General features: G+C 41.8%; 1 protein-coding gene across 2 annotated transcripts in view; it reads left to right on the plus strand.

The window, feature by feature from the left end:
• Window positions 1-12,017, plus strand: part of CNTN3 (contactin 3) — a 251,644-nt gene that overhangs the window by 79,326 nt on the left and 160,301 nt on the right. The gene's annotated exons all lie outside the window — the stretch shown is intronic.

Here is a 12,017-nt window from a genome sequence, read left to right on the forward strand (position 1 = left end):
AGTTCCACAGGTTGATAGTGTTCTGTAAAGATTATCCCTTTTTATTAGTATTATATTTGTTGCCTTTCAATTTCATAGACAGCAAGGCCTCTTTTATATATTAATTGTGTGCTTTAAACAAATAACCAAACCAAACCCTAAGTGTTCTTACTGATTTGTAAGGGGATTTCTAATCTTAGCTGCTATTATCTTACAGTTAGAAATGTAAATCCAAACACATCAAAAGAATAATTTTTTTTTTAGTCTTGCTTTTTAATGTAGTTAGCGGTGTCTGCTAAAATGAGTGGTGACCTTTTGCAAATTGCAGAAATTCACATCATGGATTCTGCAAAGAATCTTTGTACTGCAGTTCTGTAGTAAAGCTTTCTGGACTTCTAGGGGCACAATATAAAAGGCAGTGATTGATCAAGGAAGCTCTGCAAAGAATCTCATAGGCATCCTGGTCTTCAGAGCTGACAATATTATATTACTTTGATAATGCCTCCATATCTGTTTTGTTAAGGGGCAGCCCTTTTACATGGGCTTCTTCATACTGACTAAAATATACTGAAACCAAGACTAGATGTACCGTAGAGTACATTGTATTCCCTTTGAAGGATCTCGTTACAAAAATAACCAAACCAAACCAAACCCTTGTGTACTGCTTTGATAGAACAGTAAATGTACTAATACTTGGTCAGCAAGCCCGTTGATATAAAAAATGTGCTTAGACACAACCTGATGCAGTCACAAATGTGTTAATCTGTCCACAAATTAATATATGCACACATACAAAATGGAAAATGACGGCCTAGGAAGGAGTACACCAGAAAAGGATCCAGGGGTCCTAGTGGTCACAAGCTAAGTAGAAGTCAACAGTGTAATACTGTTGCAAAAAAAGCAAACATCATTTTGGGTTGGATTAACAGGAGTGTTATAAGCAAGCCATGAGAAGTAATTCTTTCATTCTACTCCATGCTGATTGGGTCTCAACTGGAGTATTGTGTCCAGCTCTGGGCACCACATTTCAGGAAAGTGGACAAATTGGAGAAAATCCGGAGAAGAGCAACAGAAATGATTAAAGATCTAAAAAACATGACCTATGAGGGAAGATTGAAAAAATTAGGTTTGTTTAGTCAGGAGTAGAGAAGACTAAGAAGGGACATAACAGTTTTCAAGTACATAAAAGGTTCTTACAAGGAGGAGAAACAAAAATTGCTCTCTTTCACCTCTGAGAATAGGACAAGAAGTAATGGGCTTAATTACGTTTCAGCAAGAATGGTTTAGATTGGACAGTGGAAAGAACTTCCCAACTGTCAGAGTGGTTAAGCACTGGAATAAATTGCCTAGGGAGGTTGTGGAATCTCCATCATTGAAGGTTTTTATGAATAGGTTAGACACAAACCTGTCAGGGATCTTTTAGATAATAGTTAGTCCTGCCATGAATGCAGGGGACTGGACTAGATGACCTCTCAAGGTCCCTTCCAGTCCTATGATTCTGGAGTGATTGGAGACTAATCAAACTTTTTTTTCTTGTTAGTGATATGCTAAGCCCTGGAAAGACGAATGGGGGCTGAGGGCAACTTGTATTTGATTGCATTAACTTCTAATCCTTGTGAAACGGTTATGGTGGTGTTTCATATACAGGGAGCGAGGGATATCTTTTGTATTCCAGATAAGAAAATGAAGGAAGGAAACAGATGTCTAAAAAGACATTAGCAATGTTTGCCAAGTATCATGGTTGGCACGACAACAGATTTGATAGTATTGTTGACATCATCATTAGTGACAACAGGATGCATCCTGGAATTGAGGAAATTCATCATTTTAGAAAGACTAGTGAAGCAGCACAAGAAGCAGTAGTGTCAATAGTTCCCTGATGGGACACTTGTTTCTGAAGAGGAAGCAATCTCCCTAATTGCCACCCAGTTGCTGGAATGGCCACAAGGTGCCAGTGGGTGGGTACATTTTGACACCTCTTCAGGCAGTGTTTATGGATGGATGCTGCTGCATACAGATGGAACATTGAAAAGACTTGCTAGAGGAGCTGGAGAGTGCATTTTTAACTCTTCCCTCTGCAGTCCTGCAGTGTGTACACATTTATACATAAACCCATTTGAAAAGGAGCTAACAGCTGGGTCAGTAATATACATATTGTGCAAAGAGCATAATCTAGCTGTTTCTTTGGTGTGCTGCTTTGGAGTTTTTGCCTCATGGCCTATTTGAGACCTACTAACTTCCATGCAAGTGCATCTATCTGTTTTGTTACAATTGCTCCCTTCCTGTGTTTGGTTATTCACTACCTAGATACTGCCTACATCCTTGATTCTGAATGATCTGGGTGCAAGGAATCTTTGGTTGGGTTGTTTGTACAGTATCCAGCATAGTTGACCCTGATTCTTGTTTGGTGACCTTGGGTATGGGGTATCCTTAGGTGCTATCATGAGAGACTTAAATGTTAGCCTGGCTTCCAAGGTGTGAGGAAGGGGTAAGGGGAGTCCACTAATAACATGTTTAGACTAGGACAAAAGGTTTGGGGTGTGTTAAGTGTTACCTAACACGTTTTAAGAAACTGATTATAAATTACTCTAGAAAAGGCAAATTGTGTTTTTAATGTGTATCTGTTAGAGATTAGTGTCAAGCTGTCCTACAGTAGCTCAAGAGAGTGAGTGCCAACCTCAAGGCGGACTGTTAAGAAGCAGGGCACAAACCCCCAAATAGTTGAGTCCTATGTTTAGATTTCACCAACCAATCATCAGGTATAAACTCCTCAGGCACTACAACCGCCTTAACGTGGAGTCATAGACAATCCCCATGGGCCCTCCAATCTACCTTGCCACCCAGGTAAGCCTGTTGTTGTGATAGACGGTCCCGTATACCAAAAATCACAACAATATTCAGGTTACTCTCAATCCCAAAGGATGGTCATTTACCCCAGGCGAGTTGCACCTTAGATCAAACAGCAAAGACAATGCTTGTAGCCAATCCTGTAATAATCTATTTAAAGATTTATTAATTAGGAAAAGGAAATAAGAGAGTTACTTACAAAGTTAAAGCAGGTAAGCATATGTACATACAAATGAGCTCCAGTCTTAAGTTTCAAGAAGTAATGAAGTTTCTCTATATCTTTTGGGGAGGTCTAACCCAGGCCAACTGCTGGCGATCTTTTGCTTATGGTTAGTAATCCTTGCCCCCTCAGCCTCCAAGCAGCATAAAAGATACAGTTCCTCCTTGTTAGGCCTTTTTATTCTTTCCACATTCTGCTTTTAATTGCCTGTTCAGCAGGAGGGAAGAATTCCCCTCTTCATGAGGAATGGAGAGTGGAGAGCAATCAACAGTCTTTTGCCCTCTGATGTTCTGCAGTGGTTCATCTGGTGCTGATGAGCCTTTTTTGTTGGGCAGGAGATAACACGTCCTGTTGGAAACTAGTATTGCACACTTGTTAATGCTCCTCTCCTGTCTGGTGATTTGCAGTTACAGAGCAAACACTTCTCTGTATCCCAAGTTCTAAGTTTCAGAGTGGTAGCCGGGTTAGTCTGTATCAGCAAAGACAATGAGGAGTAGTTGATGTAAACAAGATAAGTGCATATAGAAACTTACCAGCATTCCATAAAGTCTAAAAACGAAACACATTTTTATAAAACTCTAATACCTATTTGAACAATACTGAGGGCTTGTCTACATCAGAAAGTTGCAGCGCTGGTGAGGGAGTTACAGCGCTGCAACTTTGAAGGTGTACACATCTGCAGGGCACCACCAGCGCTGCAACTCCCAGTTTGCAGCGCTGGCCGTACTCCCGTTTTGTCTCGGGTGTAGAGGATCCAGCGTTGGTGATCCAGCGCTGGTAATCCAATGTAGACACTTACCAGCGCTTTTCTTGACCTCCGTGGAAGGAGGAAGCCTCTGGTAATCAAGCTGGTCTCCTTTCCCGGTTTGCTCTCTCGTTCCCGGAACCCCGAGCAAGCAGGTCTCCTTCCCTGCGGTTTGCTGGGTGGCTCCGGGAACGCGAGAGCAAACCGCGGCGAAGCTGGTCTCCTTTCCCGGTTTGCTCTCTCGTTCCCGGAACCCCGAGCAAGCAGGTCTCCTTCCCTGCAGTTTGCTGGGTGGCTCCGGGAACGCGAGAGCAAACCGCGGCGAAGCTGGTCTCCTTTCCCGGTTTGCTCTCGCGTTCCCGGAACCCCCCTTGAAGCCGCCCAACAGCGCTGCAGTGTGGCCACATCTAACACCACTTGCAGCGCTGGTTGCTGTAAGTGTGGCCACTCTGCAGCGCTGGCCCTATACAGCTGTACTAATACAGCTGTAACAACCAGCGCTGCAAAATTTTAGATGTAGACATGGCCTGAGATGCAGGTGAGCCAGACTGGTTCTAGCTATGTATTTGTCAGTGTTCAGTTGAGACCTAGGGGCCTTGGCATGAGCCGGCACCTTGTCTGCCAGTGTCCCGGGAAGCCCGACTCTTCTAGTAAGAGAGAAAGGGCCTGATTTCATTTAACTTCTTCCCCAGCACAACCTCAGTCTGATATCCTGTGTTGTGCTCGCCACTTCGCTGGGCATTGTTGTGGATTCAGCTAGTATTGCTTAAGGGTGAGATTAATCTGAGCTGAGTTAGGCCAACACCGAGTCCTTGAGAAAAATCTAGCTCCAAATGGTGTCTAAGGAAGAGTGTCCAAGTGGCACTAAAAGCACACCGTTATTTCTAAGGCATAAAGGAAAGCAGGGCCCTTTGGTGCGGGGGAGGGGAGGAAATCTATCCCCAAACTGTACTACATGGACTGAATGCTGTAAGAAATTGATAAAATCTTTTCCATTTCTTGTCAGTAATGGTCTCTTCCCTGCTTGCACATACATCCTTCCATTACGTTAGAGGAAGGAAAAAACAGGAGTGGTTTAATAATCTTGTATTTTACACAGTACCTCCCCAGGCTGAGGGATAGCAAAACACTTTATAAATGTCACAAACTCGTGCACAAACTACTGAGCAGAATTGCTTCATCCAGAACTTCTGTCATCCTCTCCAGAGTGAAACGTGGCAACTGTGTTAACAGCACCCGCTGCACAACAGATTAGAAAAGTAATTGAATAATATTGTCCATTTGAAACTGTAGGGGGATTTGGAGAAGCAGAATTTAATTAACCAAGTATCTAGTAGTTACTTTAAATTCTGAGTCTCAGATTTCCTGGTACGGCAAGACTAGTATGAGCCAAAGTGCCTTCATTAAGCTTTTTAGGATCCCTGATGTCAGGGTCTGACCAGTGTTGGTTGAGCTCTTAGAGCAGCCCCAAGGCTCTTCTGAACTTCATCCATTTGCTCACATAAACAAGCAATATCTTTAGTAGCTAGCAGTGTCAGAGTGTAGCAGTGTTTCAGCCATAGCTCTTTTTCTTCAGGGACACCCCCTGTGCCAGTTGGCTAGGAGTTGGGGTGTCATGGAGTTGCTATACTGGCTCTCTACACCACCAGAGATTCACCCTACGCAAGGACAAACCTGAAAAAGCTGTAAAAGCAGCAAAGAACCAGGTGCCACAGGATTCTTTGCTGCTTTTACAGATCCAAACTAACACGGCTTCCCCTCTGATACTGAAAAAGCTGGTTAGTGGAGCCAAGGATCTGGCACTGCAGCTCCAGCGGCAGAATCTCCAGCAATGCTATGTGGTGTGATGGCAGCTGTGTTGTCTGACACACTGAGGAATGATGCAGAGTAGAGCTGAGAAACAATGGATTTTTTCAGTTTGGCAGCTGAACTGAAAAATCCAGTTTGAGTCTAACCAAATTTCTTGATCAATTCGAAAAACTCAGGAAAAAATTCATTCAAATCAACTGAAACAGTTGTGGGTCAACTTGAAAAAAACTTTTTTTTTTTTTTTAAACTAATTTCAGGTTCACTGAGACTTTTTGGTTAACCCAAAACATTTTTTCTTAGATTTTTGTTTTAATTCAGTCAATTTTTGGTGTTTTCACTTTTAACTTGGCAAAATTTGAAAACAAAATGCCATTCAAGTCCAGACAACATGTTTTTAAATAGTCAAAGTGAAACATTTCAACTTCTTTTTTTATTATTTTTCATTTTTTTCACCCAAAACTATTTATCAGATTTGACCCATATTTGTGAATACTTCGTGTCATAAAAATTGCATTTTTCGATGAAATGTATTTGCCATCCCACCCTCCAAAAAAAAGTCACTTAGCTCTAATCCAGGAACATCCAGATCTGAATGCATGAATCTCTAGCTAGAGCTGAAGAGCCAGTTTCTTAACCTGGGACCTGTAACAGACCCGGGTCCTCTGTACACTAAGCGCAGAGGGGGATACGTAACACACAGTGATCAGTGGGCTATAGGCTTTCTGGAGAATATTGGACAGGGGAAGTTCATTCTCAGTGTCTGAGGCCTACAGCGGTTTGAATTCTGAACAAGCTGCCACTTATAATGACCACAACCTTAGCTGAGGCTGGGGATTGACTGGAGGAACCCACCAAACCTAAAAGCAGCATTTCTTCAGCCTGAGTAAACGGAGAGTCTCTGCAGCTAGTGGCTGTAACAGGCGCATCTGTGAATCAGTGTAACAGGCACATCTTTTGTGAATCAGGCACTGTGGAGGACAAACTCTGACCGGTGGGTTTCCATACTGACTCAGAGGGAAACAAGAAACAAAGTGCTGAAATAACTGTCATTTCAGTTAGGGAAATAAAGCATGTTAACAAGTTGGTAGGATAAATTTGCAAGTTTTATCTCCTCTAGTAGCGTGTGAGATTAATTTGTTCTGCTTGCTCGATTTCTTGTCATTTATTAATATTTATATGGTGCTTAAAATGTGTTTGGCTGTCTTATAAAACAAATACAGACAGTCCCTGCCCAAAGGAACTTACAATCTAATTTTAGGTCTGAGTCAATAAGTAATGATAAAAACCGTTGTGGGAGGGAAGGCAGAGAAACAGGGGTTACACTTACAAAGCAAATACTGCAGTAATATTTAGTACTTGGACATGAAAATTATAAAGATAGTACTAGAGACACACTGTATGCATAATGAAAGCTAAAATGCTTCCAAATTTCTTATTTTCCTTGTGGAGCATACATATACCATGCTGTATTACCCTGTAAATGTAGTCTATAAATATTTCTTCTCACCGATTGGGTGTTTGGTTACTAGTGGTGACCTTCGACTTTGCCTCTCAAGTTTATGGCTTTATGGTAAATCTAGGTGACAGCGTGTATTATGCTGGGAGACGTGTGTTGAATTGTATAGGTGATGAATGAGGAGTGTGTACTGCAGGGAGGGGGGGCTGCATGTGCTGGCTGTGTTAGTGTGCTGAGGGATTTTGTGTTAATTTGTTTGGGGCTGTGGGTTGTGTTAGGGGTTTGTGTTGTTGTATGGGTGGCAAATCAATTTTTGAAGAAGTGTGGCTGCTGGGCTAAGTAATCTGTGCAATCTGCCTCATATCACTGACTCATTACAACCAATGAAGTTGGTGCATACAAATTAGCTGTAAAGGTGGTGATTTGTTGTTACCTCTGATATCATAATGGTGTAGGACAGGGCTGGGCAACCTATGGCGCATGTGCCAAAGGTGGCACGTGAGCTGATTTTCGGTGGCACTCACACTGCATGGGTCCTGGCCACCAGTCCAAGGGGCTCTGCATTTTAATTTAATTTTAAATGAAACTTCTTAAACATTTTAAAAACCTTATTTACTTTACATACAACAATAGTTTAGTTCTATATTATAGGCTTATAGAAAGAGACCTTCTAAAAATGTTAAAATGTATTACTGGGGCATGAAACCTTAAATTAGAGTGAATAAATTAAGACTTGGCATACTACTTCTGAAAGGTTGCCGATCCCTGGTGTAGGACTTTTGGCAGAGATAGATACTGTTTTATTACCTATAGATACCAGAATAGGAGCCTCCTCCCCTTTGTCTACTCCCTGTACCAACATAGAATAACTTGAAAGACTGAGACCTAAAGGATCCTCATTTAGGGCTGCCTTTCTACCGTCACCAGGAAGTGGTGCTGGCAGGCTGAAATCAGGAAACAAACTGGGGAGGAAAAAAAAGAATACTTTTCCATTTTCTCATACCTTTTAGTGTGAAGGGATTTAGTTTGCTCTTTACACAAATATTCCCCTTTGGTGAGATACCTAAGAGAGAAAATATCTGCCCAAATTACAGGTTTCAGAAAGTAATGGGTACGTGAAAGCAGAGGATTATAATAGAAAGTGTTCTTTGTAATCTTAGCTAGGGTGGTCACTACTGATGCCCATTTGAACACGTTACATGAAAAGACTTAGTTGAGTCCTCCTACAAACCATAAAATGAGAAATCCTGTTGAAACATTTGAAAGATATGGATGAAAAGAGAGGTTTATAGTGGCGATTAATGTAATTTTCTCAGTAAACTTCACAATACCTTTATTGGTTTCCACCTTCTGAACTCGCAGGCATCATATAATAATAGGAAGGCAGTTGGAAGACTTTTCTCTTTATGAGTAAATAGCTATATTGATTAGTTTTTTTTTCCACACTGTATGTACTGTGAAATTCTTTCTAGAAAAAATAAAATGGAGAAACAGAATCCCATCACTTCTAACCTCCTACTGATGTTGCTATTAAACGAGCTGACAAGGACAGTGCAAAGAGTTGTCTTCAAAAGATGTGTGTGTCAAAGAGGGATTTTAGCTCAGTGACTCTAGAATAAACATTTAAGGAGAGAAAATGTAGTGGAGATAATTGTGCTTCTCCTAATACATCACATTATAGCATAAAGCTAAGAAACAAATGCCTCATGTTTTGAATGAAATGAGCATTGATTTCCCCAGTTAGAAACTACAAACCCCTGCATAAAGGCATGTTCAATTAGCTGAAAGGTTACAATCTCAAGTTAAAACTTAGAGCTTATGTCAGGTAGGTTGAAATACATGGTGCCGAAGTACATACTATTGTTGGATAGTTGGGGACTTTCCAACATCATGTTAAGTAAGAAAGTGTGTAGGCAGTGGCAGCAGAGAGGAATAGAATTCTTGATCTGCCCAGGACAAAGACAGACCTGCTGTTTAGTGAGTTACAAGGCAAAAATGCAACCTGCTCTTTCTGGACATTAACACTGAAAGCACAGTGCAGTGTAATGCTAGCTGAAACTCGGGATTTATATTTCACAGGAAACTTGACCATTTCAAAATTTGGTTTCATTCTGATTCAGAATGAATCATCTTTTTTTCCCAAAATTTTCCATAAAATGGAAATCCTGTAAAAGTTTCATTTCGTAGAGGCTAACACATGGTTCTTGTGAAACATACTCCTTGGAACCCCTGGAGCTGCTCATTAAAGTTAACATGATTCTTGTCGTTTTCACCACTGCCCATGGCTGAGTAGCAGCTGCGAAACTGGGCAGCTGACCCCTTGCTATTCAGTGGTGGGTAGCCATGAAACTGACAATCTTGTCAGTTTCAGTCAGCTGCTGCCAGTGCTTTCAGGATGGATGGTTCCAGGGAAACCCTGCCACCTTGATTGCCCTGGAGGCTTGGTGACTCCTGTGCTGGCTGACTCCTCAGGCTGACTGAATCCTCTGGGAAGCCAACTGGCCAAGGAGCTTTGGCATCCCCAGGAACTCCTAGAGTCTGGGAGCCTGGAAACATTGGGGGCTTTCAAGCTTCCAGGCAGCAGAGTAGCTTGGCTGCCCTAGGAGCTATGGCTCAAGTTAAGCTCTCAGGGTGAAGGCTTCCTGCCATCGAGACAGGAGTCTGGAAGACCTAGGTTGGGCTGTCAAGGTCCGCAGCTCTAGGGTAGCCCCACTATGCAGGCTGCTGCAGGCGAGGGTTTCCAGACTCCTGGGCCAGCTGATTCCCAGGACAGCTAGATTCCTAAGCTATGGGAATCAAGCATCCCAAAGAGCAAGCTGATCCAGGAGTCTTGCAGCTCTGGAGTCCCTGACTCTATGGTAGTCTGCATGTGTCATAAACAGATAGCTAAGGGTTAATGTTCTTTTACCTGTAAAGGGGTAACACCAGTAACCTGAAACACCTGACCAGAGGACCAATCAGGAAACAAGACTTTTTCAAATCTGGGTGGAGGGAAGTTTTGGGTGTGAGTTCTTTGTTCTTTGTCTTGGGTCTGACTCTCTCGGCTATGAGAGTGATTTTTCTATCTTCAGGTTTCTAATCTTCTGTTTCCAAGTTGTAAGTACAAAGATAGTAAGACAATAAGGTTTATATTGTTTTCTTTTGTATTTACATGTGTATAGTTGCTGGAATGTGTTAAATTGTATTCATTTTGGATAAGGCTGTTTGTTCATTTTTTTCTTTTAAGCAAATGACCCTGTATTTGTCACTTTAATACAGAGAGACTATTTTTATGTCCTTTTCTTTCTTTTTTATATAAAGCCTTCTTTTTAAGACTTGTTGGAGTTTTTTTCTTTAGTGGGGACTCCAGGGAATTGAGTCTGCAGCTCACCAGGGAATTGGTGGGAGGAAGAAGTCAGGGGGGAAAATCTCTTTTTGTTAGATTTACTAACCTGACTTTGCATACCCTCTGGGTGAGGGGGGAAGTACTTGTGGTTCCAGGACTGAAAACAGGAAGGGTGTTTAAATTCACGGAGCTTGCTTCTCTATATCTCTTCAGAAACCCAGGGAGGGAACACCCGGAGGGGGGAAGGGAAATGGTTTATTCCCCTTTGTTGTGAGACTCAAGGAATCTGAGTCTGGGGGTCCCCCAGGAAAGGTTTTGGGGAGACCACAGTGCGCCAGGCACTGTATAGATTCCTGGCTGGTGGCAGCTTTACCAGGTCCAAGCTGGTAACTAAGCTTGGAGGTTTTCATGCTAACACCCATATTTTGGACGCTAAGGTCCAAATCTGGGAAAAATGTTATGACAGCATGGTATGGCTGCCTCAAATCCACAAAGCATGGGTTTCCCAGCAGCCCACCTGGAGCCCTGCCTCTGGCTTGATGAAGTTTGTTGAACCCTATATGTTCCTATGAAACATTTTGGATTCAAATTTGTGATTTCTAGTAAAACTCTGTTTTGTTGGAAAATTTCCAACTGGCTCTAAGACAGTTTATTAAAAATTGGTAAGAAAATATGGATAAAGTTGGAGAGCTAGTTGTCGTCTTAGAATATGTAAAACGTGCCACTGAATTTGGTTCACAGGTTGGATCATTAGCTTCCCCCTCCTGGTCTGGGTACTGACAGAGAGTGTAATGTGAACACTGATCCATGCCCTCTGGAGAGCTATTGAAAACCGAGCAAAGTATGCTAGTCATCAAAAACTATAAGTATGTCACACAATTTAATCATTAAAGATATGATTGGACTATGTCACTACCACAGAAGTAGGCCTTGGTTTGAATGCAACCCTGTTCTACTGCTCTCCCTATATTTCCCCTTGTTGTATTTCCCCTCTCATCCCTTTGTTATATCCATTGTACTTTTCCTATGTGTGTGTGTTCACTCTGGGGGGTTTGAAACCTGGGGTGGAAGGGATTTCTCCTGCTGCATTCCTGCGTGTGCCTTCTGTTGGCCAGAGCTGCCTGCAGAGCAGACTCCATCTTGGCCATGGGGACGCTCAAGTTACACTTAAAGCAACTGGAACTATTTTCCATTAACATTTGTTGGTATAGGTTTTTAAATCATCTTATAAACTTTCAAATGTTTTTTACAATTAAGCTTCCAAATAGGGTAAATTTGTAAGCCCAATTATCACAGCAGTACCCTTTCAGAATATTGCTCTGGAGGTTCATGAGCACTTAACAATTTTGTGTGTGTAACTCTTTTAATGCAATTTTGCACAGTTACAAATATTTTTAACATTTGTTTTGGAATTCATCAGTCTGTAGCTTAAACCACCTTTTGCAGCCTTTGGAATACAGGAAAACACTGATTAGGAGGACTATTTGATTTTAAGCTTCTCCATTATTTCCTTTGTTTCCCTGAATCTAAAATTCATTTGCAAACTAAATTTTGTTTATCCAGTGCTCTCATTACTCCAGAGTATTGGTTGCCCATTGATATGTTTGCTAAGTGGAGTTTACCTCCACACAAAGCT

The sequence above is a fragment of the Gopherus evgoodei genome, chromosome 7, assembly GCF_007399415.2.
Source record: "Gopherus evgoodei ecotype Sinaloan lineage chromosome 7, rGopEvg1_v1.p, whole genome shotgun sequence".
NCBI lineage: Eukaryota > Metazoa > Chordata > Testudines > Testudinidae > Gopherus > Gopherus evgoodei.